A 19,570-nucleotide genomic window follows, 5' to 3' on the forward strand; every position below is an offset into this window, starting at 1 on the left:
AGACGGTCTTCAGAAAATTAACTTCACGAGAACAGGATCATAACTTTCAAACCGTACGTACGGAATTGACGAATTACATATGAAATCGGCTAATCTACGACGAGACGGGTGCCATCCAATGACGCAAGCGCGAAGGCTTTGTTTGCTTCCTCCGTTCGGTCCAAATTCCTTACGGTTTGAGAGATATCTTGTAATCTTCCCTCTTGGCTCCTTGAAAATATAAGAGTCGTCAGATTGTAACTCATCCGATGTTGATGTAGAAGGCTGTTGAATATGGGCCTTCATTAGTTGTTGTGAAGGTTTGTCAGATTGTAAGCCTTACTGGAAGTCGTCAGATGTAACTGCCTCATCGATCGGTCGTTTGATGGGGATTAACTATCTATTGTATTTTTCAGACAGCCTGACATTATCTTATAGTCGACTTAATAGGATTAATAGTCGACATATCATGTAAAAACTCAAATACATATATTCTGATCAATTACAGTATAATCGACTAATAGTGATTATAGTCGACTACTTAATGTGTGAAGAACCATAAGTTTCTGTGTTTTTTAAGTATAGTCGACGTATGTACACAGTAGTCGACTACTAAACTCAAATTTTATTTTATTCGTTTCTGTCAAAATACAGTGTAGTCGACTAAATGGGTTCTGTTAGTCGGACTACTGAGAAATTTCGAACCCAGTTCTGTTTGAAACTCAGTGTAGTCGCTAATGTCAACGTAGTTAGACGACTACTAGATACAGTTTTCCCAGTTTTCAAAGTTTGAATATCTGAAGTTGTATAGCCGTTTTTAAAGTTTTAAAGTTTAAAATTGATCTTTTCAAAGCGGTCTATATATAAGTGTTATTTGATCAAAAGAAATTGAATTGAGCAGACTTAGATACCATAAGCTTTGACTTTTGTGCAATTATTCAAGTGAAAAATATTCAGGATTTGTGAAAAAGAGAAGTTCTGAAATTGCCTTCAAACATTTCATCCAATACATATCTTTAAGGCAATTTACAGAGGTTTAAATAGAATTCCTAAGCCACTGCTGCAGCTTCATTACAACATTCAAGGCTTTATAGGATCATTGTGTTCTTACTACAACAAGTTTTTCTCGCTCGGTTGTGAAGAGGGTTAATCTCTTGGCTTTAAAGATTGTGTGTTCAAATATAGCAAGGAGTTTGTCAATTGGTATTGCGTTTGATTTTGTTAAGTTTAATTTGAGAAAATTAGTCAGGTTTGCGTTTGATTTTGTAAGTTTATTCAAAATCATATGTAAAAACTCCTCAAAGCGGGATTTTGCTTGGGGACTGGATGTACACCGATTGGTGCGAACAGTATAAATCCTTGTGTTTGTTTTTGCAATTTTGAGAATTGCAATTTTTCTTCATGCAATTTATTATCTACCTTGCCAAATAATTTTAAGAGAACACTATTCACCCCCCTCTAAGTGTTCTAGTAGTATCTATTTCAGATCCTAGCATTTGGTATCAGAGCCGAAGGGAAATGATGGCATCAACAAATATATCATAATATCAAAAGGGATATTCGCAGCACAGCGACACCTCTATTCGATGGCACCGAACTACATATCATTGGAAGTGTGCGATGAAGATCTACCTCCATCTCTTGCGCCTACGACTTTGAACATTGTTAGACGTAACCGAATTTCACAAGCCAACCACTCAATATACGAATGGTCAGTTTGTTCAAAGGACTAAAGTGAATTTGGACTCAAAAGCGCAATGAATCTTGATCTATTTGTGCTTTGAATCAAAGAACGAGTTCAATCGGCTTGTCTACTATGCAATTCAGCCCATCAAATTGGCATACTTAGACGTAACACACGAAGTACAATATAGTATAAAGAATCTAAAATATCATTGTTCTGTGCACAGGTTGAGTGTATTCAAATGGAAAGAAACAAAAAAGAGGAATCGCTCACATGTGGCTTCATGTACAAGAGATGAGGTATCAATAATGAAGAATTATTAGATGCCTTTCAATGAATTATATGAAACTTTTGATATTAAAGGCTTCACATTAATTTTCTTAAGAGGTAAAATAAAATGATTACTTGATAGAAATTTCTGATTTTTAATTCTTCTACTATTTCTAATCTCTCAAGTAATTAAATGAATGAGGAAAATAATATCCTTGCTTAAAAAGAAAGTCATATTTTGACTAATGAGATGTTTATCTAAAATCAGAATGCTATGATTTAAAAATTCGCATTAATGTTTTTAGATAAAGATATTTTTCTATTAAATTAAAATATTGATGATATCATGTTTGAATGTGTAGTAAATTCATATAAAAGTAAGAGATTTGAATAATTTGGCTCTCATATTCAAAAATATTCAAATAAATCATTTTTTGGCATTGGATTTGTTCCTAAGTATATTTACAAAGAATGATTATGTTTGAAGAATAATATAATAGATATATCATGCTAAGCAAAATAATATATATGGATTCCTAAGAATTTGAATGATTCATGATATAAATGGATTATATTTCATCTTATATTGCATGAAGTTTTACAATTCAAAGAATTAGCAACTATGTTAATAAATGGAAACCAATATCCAAGTGGATTTGGATCCTAAGGGATAATCTAATTGATAATAATAAAACGGGTTCCAAAGTGCTTAATATTTTTATTAAGGTACCCAGGAAAGAAAAAATTTAACTAGAATTATGTTTTTCTTTTTGCTAAATGACAAAGGGGGATTTATATAAATAGAAAATTTTTAATTTTTTACCTAAATAGCTTTGATACAGGGGAGTAAAAGATTTTATTTATTCAGCAGTGGGATTAAATTTATATCTTAATAACATATATTTGTCATCATCACAAAAAGAGGGAGAATGTTAGGAACTTGACCCAGATTAGTTGTGTTTGATGATAACAAATATTATAATGTGTGTGGCATTATTGCTCAACATTTGTTTTGCAGTAATCAGAGCTATATCAATAATTATATTCAAAGAGATACTTAAGACATAGATGAGTTCAAGGGCAAAATGAAGCAAAGAAAAAAATATACTTTATTGTCAAAATGTAATTTTATATTTCTTTGCCTTAGAAATTTGTACAAGCCTTGATCACTCACGAACACGATCACACACATAGTGTTAGAACACACTACACATGCTTAGTGTGTTGGTTAACAATAGAAATTCCCTATGTTAGCCATTAGAGTTTATAGATATTGAGTAAGTCTTAAAATATTTTATTTACACCCCTTATCAATTAGAATATGGAAAAACTCAAAAGACCAAAGTGGTAGGTCTCTTCAAGAGCTTTCCAACAAATCTTAAATCACCTCATTCCGATATCGGATGAGAAAGTTACAGTCAAAATACTAAACAGAAAAATTTCAGAATCTGAGTTTACAGTGTAGTCGACTACTATGCCTTGTAGTCGACTACTGAGCAATTTTCTGACTTCACAGAGTCTATTTAAACTCAGTGTAGTCGACTACTATGACTTGTAGTCGACTACAGATGTAGTTTTTTTAGATTTCCGGTTTTAAATAAGTGACTGTTTATAGCCGTTTTGTGGACGTTAATTGGGTTTAAAATTTCATTTCAGAGGCTATAAATAGGTTTAAACATCAGAAAACAACAACCAAGTTTTGCACTTGCAAGATCAAATATTTTTTGCATATTCACTCTCTAATTTTCCAGATTTTCATGCTAAGTGTTTAGAAAAAGAGAGTTTCTGATATTGCCTTGGTTTCAATCATTCTTAGAGATTTTATAGGTAATATTCAGAGAGTTAAAAGAATCCTAAGCCACTGCAGAACTTCACTACACATTCAAGGCTTATAGGATCAATTGTGTTCTTGCTTCAAAAAGGATTTCTCTCGGGTTTGAGAGGGTTGATCTCTTGGTTTAGAGATTGGGTGGCAATTGGCATGGTCTTGTCAATTGGTGTTGCAATTTGCATGGTCTTGCAAATTGGTCAGGTTAGCTTTTGATTTTGTAAGGTTTCAAAATCATAGTGGAAATCTCAAGCGGGATTTGCTTGGGGACTGGATGTACATCGGGGAGGTGGAACCAGTATACATGCTTGTGTTTGTGATGTTTATTTTATGAGATTGCCATTCTTTCTTTGCAATTTATAATATACTTTGCAAACTCATCCTCTAGTGTTTAAGTGTAAAGCTTCTGCGGATTTTTATAAGAGCGCACTCTATTCTTAAGGGTCACGATCCTACACTTGCTATACATAAGCAAAACAGGACCCTACATTTGGTATCAGAGCAAGGTGATTGTTGCATTTTTGTATTTTTGTACATAAATATTTTCATGTATTTGTCATGCAATATTTGGGAGTTGCAAACATTTTAAGTACCTATATGTGAATTTATTTGCAAGATTATTTGGTGTGCACATAACGTGTAAGTGAGTACATAACATGTGTCTAAAAAAGTAACTAAAGATGAATAAACAAACTGCAACTGCAACTACATGAGAGAGTAATTACAGTAACTACATGAGACAGTAATTACATTATTACAGTAATACTTGGACTCAAGAAGCAAACAGTATCAAGACTAACTCAACCATGCAAGATCTCGTCCTCTTTCTAATCGTAATCTCCATGCATCTGGACTTAGACATTGCACGCAGGGCCGACCCTGGGGTAAGCCCACCAAGCCCCGGGGTTGGGGCAACCTAGGGCCGGGGGGCAACCCATCTCGACCGCTCGTACACCCCTTAAACTGTAATTATCTTTGGTTTTTGAAGTAGACTTTGTAAGAGGGCTTTTATGCAAAAAATGTTAAGGGTTGTATTCGTAAAAGAACTCTAATGACCCTACCCAACCTTTATTTCCGTCAGCACTCATTCCCAATTTCCCGTCTCTGTTCCGCTCACAAAAAAAAGAAAAAATAAATAAGAAAGAGAGATATTGAGAGACGCTTTGATTGAAATTGCAAATAGTTCTAAAGAGGACATTGTGATGGCAGAAGCTAAAGAGACGCTTTGATTGAAATTGCAAATAGTTCTAAAGAGGACATTGTGATGGCAGAAGCTAAAGGCTTGTGTAAAAATGCTTTTTGAAATTGCAAATAGTTCTAAAGAGGACATTGTGATGGCAGAAGCTAAAGGCTTGTGTAAAAATGCTTCGGAGGATTTTGAGTTATTGATTAGCTTGTGTATTTGGTATAAGATTTTAGATAAAGACAATCGAGTTAGCAAAGTTCTTCACCAAGAAGAGATGAATTTGGAGGATGCAATTACAAGAATAAACGAGCTTATTGTTTTCTTTCGAAAGTTTAGAGAAGACGGTTTTAAAAACATGATGAAAGAAGCCAATGATGTTGGTATCGATCCGACATTTCCGATAAAAAGGGTGGTTCGTAGAAAGAAGTATTTTGATGAGGATGTGGAAGCGAATGTTGAAGGTAGTCAATCACCGGAGGATAATTTTAGAGTTTCCTATTTCCTTCACATTATTGATCAAGCTCTTACATCACTCAAAGATCGCTTTGAACAATTCGAGCTCTATGAAGAAGTCTTCGGATTTTTGTTTAATGCAAAGTTCATGAGTATTGGTGAAGAAAAATTGATGGAACTGTTGGATAGGGAATTCCTAATCTATTTTGGTAACATGAGGTTATTAGGATTCCTAGTCTATTTTGGTAACATGAGGTTATTAGGATTCCTAATCTATTTTGGTAATAGGTTATTAGGATTCCTAATTTGATTTGGTTTTGGTTTAGAATTCCCTAGTATGTTTATGATTTTAGGATTTCTATATATATGGAACAATTGGAAGAGAAAATTGGTGGAAAAGAAAAATTAGGGATATTTGGAGCACAGAAAAGAGGTATTTTCTGAGCTATTTGTTTAGGGTTTTATTTGGAGAGATTAAGAGCTTGATGGTGAGATTAGTTTGTTCATTCGAGTGATTTGTAATCTCAGTTTGTACTCTTTCTCTATTAGTGAAAACCCCATCCCCTTCTTGCTCCGTGGACGTAGGCAACTTGCCGAACCACGTAAAACTATTGTGTTTGGATTTGTGCTGTTGTTTTGATTTGTTTGGCCTTTATCTCGACGTTTGTTTGATTTGGTTCTCGAAGCACGCCCGTTTGGTTGTCACGCTTCTGCGACGCGCACAACAATTGGTATCAGAGATCCAGATTTCAGATCTAGGGTTTTATCTTGGTTGGAGGAGTAGATCAATTTGGAAGTTCGGCTAGGGCTTCGTTTGGTGAGAAAGGTGGGATCTTTTTGGTAAAGACTCTATCTTTTTTAGTTTGGATCTATTCTTCGTTTACTCCGCATTGGTTTGTTGGCGCTTGGGCTATTTGGAGGAGTAGATCGCTTTGGAGGCTCTTCGAGGGCTTCGTTTGGAGATAAAGGTGAGATTTTTCCTATTTGTGGATCTCGTTGCCGTCGTGCGGGGTGAGATCGTTTGGAGACTCTTGTTAGGGTTTCATTTGGAGGTAAAATTCTCTCCTTTATCAGTTTGGATCTATTCTTCATTTGTTGGTGCTTTGAGATAGTTGGCCGAGATAGAAGGATTTGAGGCTGGGTTATTTGTTTATTGATACGGTGCATTGGATTATTGAGAAGTGCCCTTGACCTGCATATTGAAGTCCTTTGAGCACGTTGGTATGAGCAAGGAGACCGAGGTGGAGTTTGGCACTTCTATTTGATGATTGAAGGGTCTTCTATTTGGTGTTCATTCAGGCATTTAGGGGCCTTCCAAGGAGGCATCATTGGAAGGTAAATTGGTATTTTGGTTTCCTATGTTGGGGATTATACTAGGCATTTGTGGGTTGCAACCAAATTTCGTTGGTTTTGAAGTCCTAGTAGTCAACAACAGTTGAAGAAGTGTATTGGGAGTAAGGTGAAGGTACTTCATTCTGGTTGTAGAAGGAGGTACAAGAGGGACCTACTGTATTTGTGCCGAGCTCATGGTAGTTTGAGACACTTCATTGGTGTGGAAACTTTGAGGCGACAAGGCGGGATGGCAGATTTAGGCAGCTGTTCCTTTCTGGAGGAGGATCGGCGTTTGATGTCAAACATTGGCATTGGTGTGCAGGCTACGACATGTTTGGGCCGTCTCATGTATAGGTTGCCGACTGCTGCATGTATAGATATGGGATCTGGTGGAGCTGCTTCAGATTTTGGGTTGTGTCGGATGTTTGGCTACCCAGCACTTGGTCACATCGTGGATGTGAGATTTGATCCGATAGCACATTTGGGATTCAGAGACGTGTTTGATTATCAGGTATTGGCTTCTGACTTTGTTCTGAGCAGGCATGTCACATTTGACTCTCAGTAGGTGGAGAGTGGTGATCAGATCTTTAGGACATCGCAGCGGGTGGAGAGTGATGCTACTCCACGTTGGGTGGAAACTCCAGATCATACTGCATCATTTGGGATTCCAGCTGATGTGACACAGTTTGGAAATTGTGTTGATTTGAATGCAGATGATAGGTTGATTGATTCGAGTACAACTGATGGATGTAGTCTGGATATGGCCATTGGTTCATCTCAGGTGGAGATGTTTGGATTAGTTCAGTTTGGAGCCATTGGAGGTGCTATCAGCCGCAGACTTGATCGTGATATTGGAGAAGGGTTGCGAACTCTTCTAGTGGATTGAGGCCTTTGGAGGCCATTTGGGTGAACTACGTGAAGGATTGATTCCTTGGGCAAGAGGATACGTAGGCAGTCTGTTTTGATGCAGCCAATTTGGTGAGTAGATATCGACATTTGGGTGAGTGTTCGCGCTCCTGTTTGGGTCTCGACTTGTGTGGATGGAGTCTGTTGTCATGAGTCCGTTGCCGTGGCGTACTGGACGCAACAAGTAAGGCATTTGGTTTGGTCGGTGTCAGCTCAGTTTTGGGAAAACTTCGCCGAGGTGGAGAATTATTGGATAGGGAATTCCTAATCTATTTTGGTAACATGAGGTTATTAGGATTCCTAGTCTATTTTGGTAACATGAGGTTATTAGGATTCCTAATCTATTTTGGTAATAGGTTATTAGGATTCCTAATTTGATTTGGTTTTGGTTTAGAATTCCTAGTATGTTTATGATTTTAGGATTTCTATATATATGGAACAATTGGAAGAGAAAATTGGTGGAGAAGAAAAATTAGGGATATTTGGAGCACAGAAAAGAGGTATTTTCTGAGCTATTTGTTTAGGGTTTTGTTTGGAGAGATTAAGAGCTTGATGGTGAGATTAGTTTGTTCATTCGAGTGATTTGTAATCTCAGTTTGTACTCTTTCTCTATTAGTGAAAACCTCATCCCATTCTTGCCCCGTGGACGTAGGCAACTTGCCGAACCACGTAAAACTATTGTGTTTGGATTTGTGCCGTTGTTTTGATTTGTTTGGCCTTTATCTCGACGTTTGTTTGATTTGGTTCTCGAAGCACGCCCGTTTGGTTGTCACGCTTCTGCGACGCGCACAACAGGAACATTGCACTAAATTACAAAGATACTTGGAACACAACCAACAATGTGATATACACGGGAAAGATTTATTCAATGACCTATGAGCTTTACAAACAATGTTGCCGAAGGAAGTGACTAAATCAATAGACATCCTTGACTTCATAAGATCTTATTGGGATGATGATGGCTTTCAATGTACATGGGTCGCTTATCGGATTTTGTTAACTATCCCAGTTACGGTTGCCTCGACGGAGAGAAGTTTTTCCAAGTTGAAATTGATAAAAAGTTATCTTCGCACTATCATGTCACATGAATGATTGAATGGATTGGCAATGATATCAATTGAAAATGAATACTTGGAGGAACTTGAGTATGATGACTTAATTGAAGAATTCGCTTCAAAAAATTCAAGGAGAAGTGTTTATTTTTCTTTGAATTAAATTGTAGCACAAATGTAATCTCTTCTTATACGAATATTGATTTTGTATGAGAATATTTTTAGTTTGAGCCCAATATAGAACGCTAAATTGTATTATATGTATTTATTTTTATTGTTATTGTTCGTACCAAATTTTAATATAAGGGGCAACCAAAATTGGATTAGGCTAGGACAACCCAAAGTTTAGGGCCGGTCCCTAATTGACGCACCCTAAAAGTAACACGATATATAGTATTATTATATATATATATATATATATATATATATATATATATATATATATATATATATATATATATATATATTCTTCAATAACTAATTTTACTTTCGAACAACTTATAAAGAACGGTATTCTAGAAACATGAGACCGTGCTTGTACTTTTTTTCACCCAATATTCCTAACTTCAAAATAAATCAAGCAAAGATGAGCAATCAGTTGTTTTAATTCAAAAGTTTGAAATTAGGTAGCATTTGCTTTACATGATTGATTATGCCTTGGTCATAGGGGCTCGGACTTTATTCATTACGCAGAATATATAATGATTTATGAAGCATTAAAGGTTGATGCTTATTTCGGGTCACAGTTTCAATTAATTGGACTGGTCCGAGGACGACAGCGTAATAAAAATTAAAAAAACGAAGAAAAGTGACACAACAGTGCCCAGCAATAATTTATAATCACTACAACACCTGAAATCTACCATAGCGGCCGAAAAACGCTATAGTATTATTTCATAGCGTTTTAATCAACGCTGTGTCAGAACCCGCTATAGTAGGTCTGTGGCTTTACATAGCGTTTCCCCAAACGCTATCAAAAAGTTTCCAACCATAGCGTTTTTATGTAGCTATAAAAGAGTATTTAATAGCGTTTCTATATTGCTATGACAAATATCTTTTATAGCTACATAAAAACGCTATTAGTTAGTTTCCAACCATAGCATTTTTATGTAGCTATAAAAGAGTATTCAATAGCGTTTCTATATTGCTATGACAAATATCTTTCATAACGGTTGAAAAACGCTATTACTTAGTTTTCATTCATAGCATTTCAACGCTGTTATTGTCTTACATTTGATAGCGTTTGAGTTACTACAATGGCGTTTCAACGAATGTTGTCTTTCTTCTTTTAATAGCATTTCAGCAATTGTTTCTACTTCTTATAGCATTTCAGTTGTGCCTATAAACCTTTAGAGGTTGAACTAGAAATAACTTCCAATTGTGACAACCATAAAAGAAAATATTTCATTTAAAGGTTCAAACTAATACATAACCAAGTTGTAGCATACAAGAAGAGTCAACACAAATGTAACAAAAAACAAATTACTAGTCTTTGGATAATCCAACATGGAGTACAAGAAATTAACCATAGTACACAGAACAACAAAAACTAACTTTGGTGCATTACATATGCTTCCCAGCTATAGAAAATAAAATTTGCAACATAAGCATCATATACTTCAAAAAGCAATAAATACATAATCATACGATGTATTCACCAATCAGGTCTCTCGTACAGCCTTTCTTTGCACGTACCATGTAAATCTTCAAGCTACACAGAACAACAAAAACTAACTTTGGTGCATTACATATGCTTCCCAGCTATAGAAAATAAAATTTGCAACATAAGCATCATATACTTCAAAAAGCAATAAATACATAATCATACGATGTATTCACCAATCAGGTCTCTCGTACAGCCTTTCTTTGCACGTACCATGTAAATCTTCAAGCAAACCTTCTTCGTCAGCCTTCTTACTGACATTTGTATTAATGTCCAAGCCACTTCTGTATGCTGCTATACTTTTCATGGCAACAATTTTACCAGTGACTGTACCAGACAAGTTTAGGAACTAATAGAAAAGGTATTGAAAATAAATAATAGAAAAAATGTAACTGCATCAATGTTAAGGATATGATTTCATCTTTGCCATAAAAGTTTCAGTGAATGACTTCAGTGAGCATTTTGAACCGCAACTTCGTGTGCTTCTCTAAGAACATCCTGCATATAAGTTGTTAGTTCTGGAGATGATTCGATCAACACACAAGAACTATAGATAAGGATATATGTATATATAACAGTATGTACCTCCTCTACTGGCTTCGTGCGGTCAAAAGATGAAGTGTATGCCTCAGTAGCAGAATTATATGCCCTACGACATTCTGCCTCTTCAACACTCTGCACAAGTAATTAGAAAATCAACAATCAAAATATAAACAACAGTCCCATCTGTTTTATTTAATTAGGGGAACTGTAACAAACAATTATCAATAATTCCACATCGAGAGCAGTATGTAATATAAAGTCATGCATAAGGAAGTTTTGGCACTTTCTAGACCACAACAGCATTTAAAGTGGTCACCAATTATGTATAACTTACCAACTTTTCAAAGCATAACAACTTTATCTGATGGCTACCTTATTCTCAATACTAATCATTAATATATATAGTTCTGTAACAAAGGTTAACACGAAGGACTTTGAACCCCCAAATAAAAAAGTTTTCTGTTTATATAGCTACCTTATTTATTGATAGAATCAATATGTGAAGTGCAAGGAGAAATGAAATCTCAAAATATAGAAATGAAATATCAAAATGTGCTTATCTGATTACTGAAAAAGGACTTTCAAAGTTGAGTTCTGTGTGTGTGAGACAAATATTTTCATATTAAATTTAGTATTCATGAAGTACTATGATTTTGTTGTTTTCCAGTTTCTCAAGGGAAATCATGAAGTTTGCCTCTAGAATTTTGTTTTTCATATACTCTAAACTATTAATGTATATTTAGGGGGAAAATATATACTTTTAATAGTCTGAGCATATATAGGAATGTGAAGAAATAATATGAAAGGTATACTGAAATTGCAACACTTGATATCTCACAGTTTCACATGTATACATAATGTGAAGAAATAATATGAAAGGTAGGAAATTGCAATACTTGACTTGATATCTCACAGTTTCACAAGTATAAATTAGCAATTAATGTCTAATGTGTGTGTATATATGATTGAGCTTAAAGTACCAACACACATAATATAAACCTAAACTAATGTTACCCAAGCTTGATCTTGATCTTCAATAAGCTTGACTTGGTACACATTACGGATGAAGCTTGAACTTGGATCTTCAACTTGAATAGCAAGGCTTCAAATATAGCTACCTTATTTATTGATAGAATCAATATGTGAAGTGCAAGGAGAAATGAAATCTCAAAATATAGAAATGAAATATCAAAATGTGCTTATCTGATTACTGAAAAAAGACTTTCAAAGTTGAGTTCTGTGTGTGCACGTGAGACAAATATTTTCATATTAAATTTAGTATTCATGAAGTACTATGATTTTGTTGTTTTCCTGTTTCTCAAGGGAAATCATGAAGTTTGCCTCTAGAATTTTGTTTTTCATATACTCTAAACTATTAATGTATATTTAGGGGGAAAATATATACTTTTAATAGTCTGAGCATATATAGGAATGTGAAGAAATAATATGGAAGGTATACTGAAATTGCAACACTTGATATCTCACAGTTTCACATGTATACATAATGTGAAGAAATAATATGAAAGGTAGGAAATTGCAATACTTGACTTGATATCTCACAGTTTCACAAGTATAAATTAGCAATTAATGTCTGCAAACTTCACGAAGAAGCTAAAATGAGAAGTATATGCTGCTTTCTTAATTAGTCTGTCCCATGCCAACACGATTCACTAGTCATCAGTAGTGATCAGATCAATGCACGCATTGATGGAATGATCTACCTAATGCTAGAAAAATATTCGAAATTTGTGATATTGATCCAAAACAACTTTAGAGATACAACATTAATCATGAACGCCAGTCAACCTTTTATATATGAACTTTAACCCTCTTAGGTGAGCAATTGCGGATCACGTAGTTTTTTATGATATTGATCCAAAACAACTCACATACCTTTCAATGTAGAGGAGGATAAAAGGCAGCAGCGCCGGAGGAGTGGCGAGCAAAGCCAGTCGGAGAACAGCTGAAAGAGGATGAGAATGCCAAATTAAGTATGAGTTATCAATTGATGCTTATCAAGTATGGGGTATGAAGAGTAAATTTCCAACCGATCAAATGAATAGAAATCATCTTTACTTTGAGCGAGTAAGTTGGAAACATCTTCATCTTCATCTACATGTAAATTAAATCATTTTACCTGGACACATTAGATGAACCTGGAGTGCTTGAAAGTCCAAAAGATACAGATGGGAACCTTCTAAAAATTGATATGTCAACAATACCACCAATAGCTGTGATCCTAGAAATGTTGTGTACAGTAGTCAGCTAAATGATTTTCCACAATAACAGACTTGATGACCATACTCACCAAATTAATAAGATTGACATACTCTATAAAAATTCTAAATATTGAAAAGCAGTAGCACCAAACGCCAAATTTTGATTTGTTACCGATGTCTCCATGACTCGCTACTTTATGCAAGTAAAATCTTCTATCCTCATATATCAAAGTTTCAGATTTGATGAAACATCATTTGTTCATTACCTCTGTGATTCTATTATTGAGATGACCAATCTCCAGCTTAAGCATCTCAACCTCCTTCCGACAAGCATCCAACTCAAGTTCTTTTGTGCGCAGAAGGTTTACAAAATTTTCAGCTTCCATTTTGGCCATCTGAGCTGCTTCGCGAAATTTCTAGGTACAAAAATATATCCTTCCATTACAGAACGTAACTATGCAGAATAAAGAAAGAAAGGCAAATGCCTTACATTAAGGTACATGGACATCTACACAATAAGATGAGAAAATATGCATGAGAAAATATCAAGTCCCAAACCTGCCACTACACCAGTTATTTCACCTGAAGACCAAGCTGAAACATGTCCAACCAGTTCAAAGTTCAAGATGGATCAAACCATTAAAGCAACTATTACCATGTCAAATATGATAAAATTTTAATTGCAAATTAGCTAATTCATCACATCTTCCCTCCAAAGACTTTTTTTTTGGTTCACCTTGCTCCAAACTCACTCGCTAGCTTATTAAAGGTCTAAGCATAAATTTTGGGATTATGCAGCCTGCAGATCAGTACCAACAACCAACCTATCATAATGCTTAAACTTTGAAAATTTACGAAACAATTAAGCCACACAAAGCTGCAGTATTGCACATATCATCGATTACCTGTACAAAAAGTAAAAAAACTAAAGATCTAACAACAGTGAATTCAAAGGGCCAACACTAACACTAAATAAGAGAGGAAAAGTAGAAAACATGCAATCCTTGCAGGGGGGAACACAAATTTGGACAAAAAGAATGCTCACATATATGTCATTAATATCCAAACCCTAGAATTGAACAACAATATTTAATCTGTAAACTTAAACCCCACGCTTTAGAATCATCGTTTACTATTTGATTCAATACATGACAAGAAAATAGTAATTAACAAAATTGAATCAAGGGCGTCGAAATTTCTTAAAGAATCAAGAATTAATTCATGGGCACTCCAAAAAAGTAACAAAATTGGTAGAATCTAGCAACACATTCAAATCAAACGCTCTAAAAATACAAGAAATAAGTGATATCAAGATTAGGGTTTTTTATTCGAACCTAAAAGACACAACCGGTCCAATATCCTTGCAAATCTCAATCATTTACTCCTCGGTGAAGCCGTAGGGTATATTTCCAACAGCAACAAGGAAACAAAACCCAAAAAAATCACAAATTTGAAACCTAATATCTATCTAAGCAGAAAAAGATTGGTTTTTTCCACAAACTCACCGAATACAGAGCAGCGGGATGAGCCGACGTTGGAAGCCATGTCAAGATTCGAACCTTGAGAGAAGAATTAGGGCAAATCAAAACCCTAGCGAGAGCAAAGAGAGCGAATTAATCAGAGAGATCCAGCGACAAACTTCAGGTCTCGAAGGTAGCGGCGAACTCTCGATGCCAGCGGCGAACTCCGACGACAGCGAACTCCGATTTGGGGCCGATTTTTTTATGAGAGAGAGCCAGAGAGAGAACGGAGGAACCGCCTCAGCGGCGCCTCTACGAGAGAGCTCCGACGATGATGACGCGAGGAGGAGGGCGGCGATGGTTTGGCGACGAGAGAGGGAGTGAGGGCGGCGCCACTGGCAAGTTTTGGCGAGAGAGAGTGAGGGAGGGAGAGAATTGCAGAGATCTAAGGGAGAGGGATCGAAATAATTTGGGGGGAGGGGGGGGGAAGAAAATTTAGGGCTAGCTACGGGGGCGGGACACTTGAGAGGGTTTAGTTACTTTTCAACGCGCATGTTTTAATTTTCAGTCTCCCGCTTACTTATAGCGTTTAAAATTTTTCGAACGCTATCAAAAAATAAGGCACATATGATCTATAGCACTTACAACATAAACGCTATTATTCAACGCTATAAAAAAAATAGTTTTGTTGTAGTGAATTAAGAGCGTCATGCTTTACGTGTAGGAAAATGATCTGATTAATACTGCTGCTTACTATTTCAAATACTAATTTCTCGTGTTGATGTCACCTTTGAATTAGCAATTTGTACTACGTGTGGTTCATCGAATTTATTTTGTCTTAGTAACTTGTTTTATGCTGTGATTGTAGCTACTGTGTTGTTGGTATTGAGAGATCTTAGTTTGAGATCTGTTCTTGCTGTAATTTCTTGTTGATTAATAAGAAATTTACTGTGTGGCTCCCGAGGACGTAGGCAGTTGTCGAACCTCGTTAAATCTTGGTGTATTTTTTCTATTCCGCGTTTCTCCTATTTTAGGGGTTTCGGTGTAAAATTCCCAACAACTGGTATCAGAGCGTAAAACGATCTAGAGGAAGTCAGATTCAAGTGGGAGCGATGACCACAGATGAAGAAAAAGTGAGACTTGAGAAGTTTGATGGATCAGATTTTGGATTCTGGAAAATGCAGATAGAGGATTATCTGTATCAGAAAAATCTATATCAACCTCTCTCGGTGAAGAAGCCGGAGGGTATGAAGGAAGAAGATTGGAATCTTCTGGACAGAAAAGCCCTCGGAGTTATCAGATTGACATTAACTCGCAATGTTGCGTTCAACATAGCGAAGGAGAAGGCCACGGCGGGTCTTATGGCAGCACTCTCAAATATGTATGAGAAGCCATCAGCCTCAAATAAAGTCCATTTGATGAGGCGGTTGCTCAATCTGCGAATGGCGGAAGGTGCATCGGTAGCACATCATCTCAATGAACTCATTATAGTCACGATCCAATTGAGTTCAGTTGATATTGAGTTTGATGAGGAAGTTCGAGCGTTGATCCTTTTGTCTTCCCTACCAGAGAGTTAGAACGCTACAGTCACTGCTGTGAGTAGCTCGTCGGGAAGCAACAAGTTAAAGTTCGACGACGTTCGTGATTTGGTTCTAAGTGAGGAGATCCGACAGAGAGAGACGAATGAAGCTACAACCTCTTCAGTATTGCATACAGAGTCAAGAGGTAGAAATTCAACCAGAGGAAATGGATCAGATGACAGGAGATCCAAATCCAGAAATCCCAACAGTTCGAAAGCTATCGAGTGTTGGAAGTGCGAAAAAACCGGGCACTACAAGAATCAGTGCAAGAGTGCACAGAAGGAGTGGGAGGCAAAGGCAGATATGAATGTTGCTTCCACCTTAGGAGGAGATGATGCATTGATATGCTCTTTGTATAGCAAGGAGGAGTCTTGGGTGTTAGACTCTGGAGCATCATTCCATGCTACTTCTCAGAAAGAATTCATCGAGAAGTATATCCCCGGAAACCTTGGAAATGTATACCTTAATTGGTGACGACCAACCATGTGCTATTATTGGCAAAGGTGTAGTGAAGATTAAGCTGAATGAGTTAGTATGGGAGCTGAAGGATGTCAGGTATATTCTCGACCTGAAGAGAAACTTAATCTCAGTAAGCCAGTTGGCTAGTGAAGGCTACACGACATTAGAGGATTTCAAAAGGTGCAATGACGATTGCCAGAGGTAGGAAGACTGGTACTCTGTATATGACAGCAGGTGCACGTTGTTTGATCTCAGTTGTAGCAGACAATGAGACTTCAAAGCTGTGGCACCAGAGACTCGGTCATATAAGTGAAAATGGGATAAAAATTATGCACACAGAGAGAAAACTCCCAGGTTTACAATCAGTATAGATTGATATGTATGAAGAATGCATACTTGAAAAGCAGAAGAGAGTTAGCTTTCAGACAAGTGGCAGAACCCCCAGGAAGCAGAAGCTAGAGCTTGTTCACTCAGATGTTTGGGGACCAACCACCACCGCGTCCATTGGTGGGAAACACTACTTCGTGACTTTTATTGATGATCACTCTCGGAATGTGTAGGTCTACTTTCTGAAGCACAAGTCAGAAGTGTTTGAAGCTTTCAGGAGATGGAAAGCTATGGTCGAGAATGAGACCGGTCTGAGAATAAAGAAACTGAGAACAAACAATGGTGGTGAGTATGAAGACACCAAATTCAAGAAGTTCTGCTATAAACACGGTATCAGAATGGAGAGAACCGTGCTTAGCACACCTCAGCACAACGGTGTGGCTGAGCGCATGAATAGAATGTTGACAGAGAGAGCTTGAAGCATTCGAACACGGTCAGGTCTACCGAAGCATTTCTGGACAGAAGCAGTCAACACAGCAGCTTACTTGATCAACCGAGGGCCATCGATTCTATTGGAACATAGAATACCAGAAAAGGTATGGTGCGGAAAGGATGTAACCCTCTCACATCTCAAAGTTTTCGGTTGTGTAGCTTATGTGCATATTAGTGATCAAGGCAGGAATGAGCCTGATCCCAAGTACAAGAAGAGATGAAATCTCTGATCTCCAACCAGACATGGGATCTAGTTGAGCTGTCCATGGGGAAGAAGACACGTCACAACAAGTGGGTGTATCGAGTGAAAAAGGAACAGGATGGTTCTAGAAGATACAGAGCCCGACGAGTTGTCAAAGGATTTCAATAGAATATCCAAGGAAGAAAGAATCCAGCGGATATGTTGACAAAGGCAGCGACCTTTCAGGAACTGGAGTTGTGTGCAACTTCAGTTGGCCTTCATGCATAGGTGATGAGGGCGGAGCCACACAAGAGGAGGTGCTTGATGAGGTAGCCTGCTGACGACGGTTTGATCTCCAAGTGGGAGATTGTTGAAATTGGGTGGAGATCTAACCTTGCAGGTGAGCTTCTCCAGGCGAGGACGAAGCTCAGGCGAGGTTGAGGCGGACGAGCGATAGCAGGCGAGCTCAAGATCCACGCAGGCGAGCGTGAGTGACGTGGTCCAGGCGAGATCTGTCTGGCGAGCTCTCGAGTGACGCGGTCCAGGCGAGTGAGGTCTGGCGAGCTCGTGGCGACGAGCTTGAAAGGGGGGGCTGCAGGCGGGGTCGTGATCCTCTTGCGGGCGAGGTCAAGATCCAGAGTTGCAGGCGAGTTTTGACTTCTCGTGCATGTGAGGTCTTCGCAGTTGTAGGCGAGTTCGACTCACAGGCGCACAGGCGACCTCGTGGCGGATCCAGGCTGTCGACAGTCTGTCGACAGCTCAGCTAGGGTTTCCCTATAAAAGGGAAACCCCAGAGCTCAAACCCGCTACTTCGGTCGAGAATGAGACCAGTCTGAGAATAAAGAAACTGAGAACAAACAATGGTGGTGAGTATGAAGACACCAGATTCAAGAAGTTCTGCTATAAACACGGTATCAGAATAGAGAGAACCGTGCTCAGCACACCTCAGCACAACGGTGTGGCTGAGCGCATGAATAGAATGTTGACAGAGAGAGCTTAAAGCATTCGAACACAGTCAGGTCTACCGAAGCATTTCTGGACAGAAGCAGTCAACACAGAAGCTTACTTGATCAACCGAGGGCCATCGGTTCTATTGGAACATAGAATACCAGAAAAGGTATGGTGCGGAAAGGAGGTAACCCTCTCACATCTCAAAGTTTTCGGTTGTGTAGCTTATGTGCATATTAGTGATCAAGGCAGGAATGAGCCTGATCCCAAGTACAAGAAGAGATGAAATCTCTGATCTCCAATCAGACATGGGATCTAGTTGAGCTGTCCATGGGGAAGAAGACACGTCACAACAAGTGGGTGTATCGAGTGAAAAAGGAACAGGATGGTTCCAGAAGATACAGAGCCCGACGAGTTGTCAAAGGATTTCAATAGAATATCCAAGGAAGAAAGAATCCAGCGGATATGTTGACAAAGGCAGCGACCTTTCAGGAACTGGAGTTGTGTGCAACTTCAGTTGGCCTTCATGCATAGGTGATAAGGGCGGAGCCACACAAGAGGAGGTGCTTGATGAGGTAGCCTGCTGACGATAGTTTGATCTCCAAGTGGGAGATTGTTGAAATTGGGTGGAGATCTAACCTTGCAGGCGAGCTTCTCCAGGCGAGGACGAAGCTCAGGCGAGGTTGAGGCGGACGAGCGATAGCAGGCGAGCTCAAGATCCACGCAGGCGAGCGTGAGTGACGTGGTCCAGGCGAGATCTGTCTGGCGAGCTCTCGAGCAACGTGGTCCAGGCGAGCGAGGTCTGGCGAGCTCGTGGCGACGAGCTTGAAAGGGGGGGCTGCAGGCGGGGTCGTGATCCTCTTGCGGGCGAGGTCAAGATCCAGAGTTGCAGGCGAGTTTTGACTTCTCGTGCATGTGAGGTCTTCGCAGTTGTAGGCGAGTTCGACTCACAGGCGACCTCGTGGCGGATCCAGGGCTGTCGACAGTCTGTCGACAGCTCAGCTAGGG

At 38.1% G+C, this 19,570-nt stretch overlaps 2 long non-coding RNA genes across 2 annotated transcripts; both read right to left on the reverse strand.

The window, feature by feature from the left end:
• Positions 10,157 to 10,734, reverse strand: LOC109832775. Its single transcript, XR_002244974.1, has 2 exons — positions 10,567 to 10,734; positions 10,157 to 10,270 (listed from the first exon to the last, which is right to left on the reverse strand). It is a non-coding gene; the product is annotated as an uncharacterized LOC109832775 (long non-coding RNA).
• On the reverse strand, positions 10,761 to 13,783 carry LOC109832774. Its single transcript, XR_002244973.1, has 6 exons — positions 13,674 to 13,783; positions 13,382 to 13,531; positions 13,034 to 13,135; positions 12,790 to 12,859; positions 10,939 to 11,028; positions 10,761 to 10,851 (listed from the first exon to the last, which is right to left on the reverse strand). It is a non-coding gene; the product is annotated as an uncharacterized LOC109832774 (long non-coding RNA).

This window comes from Asparagus officinalis, chromosome 3 (assembly GCF_001876935.1).
Source record: "Asparagus officinalis chromosome 3, Aspof.V1, whole genome shotgun sequence".
NCBI lineage: Eukaryota > Viridiplantae > Streptophyta > Magnoliopsida > Asparagales > Asparagaceae > Asparagus > Asparagus officinalis.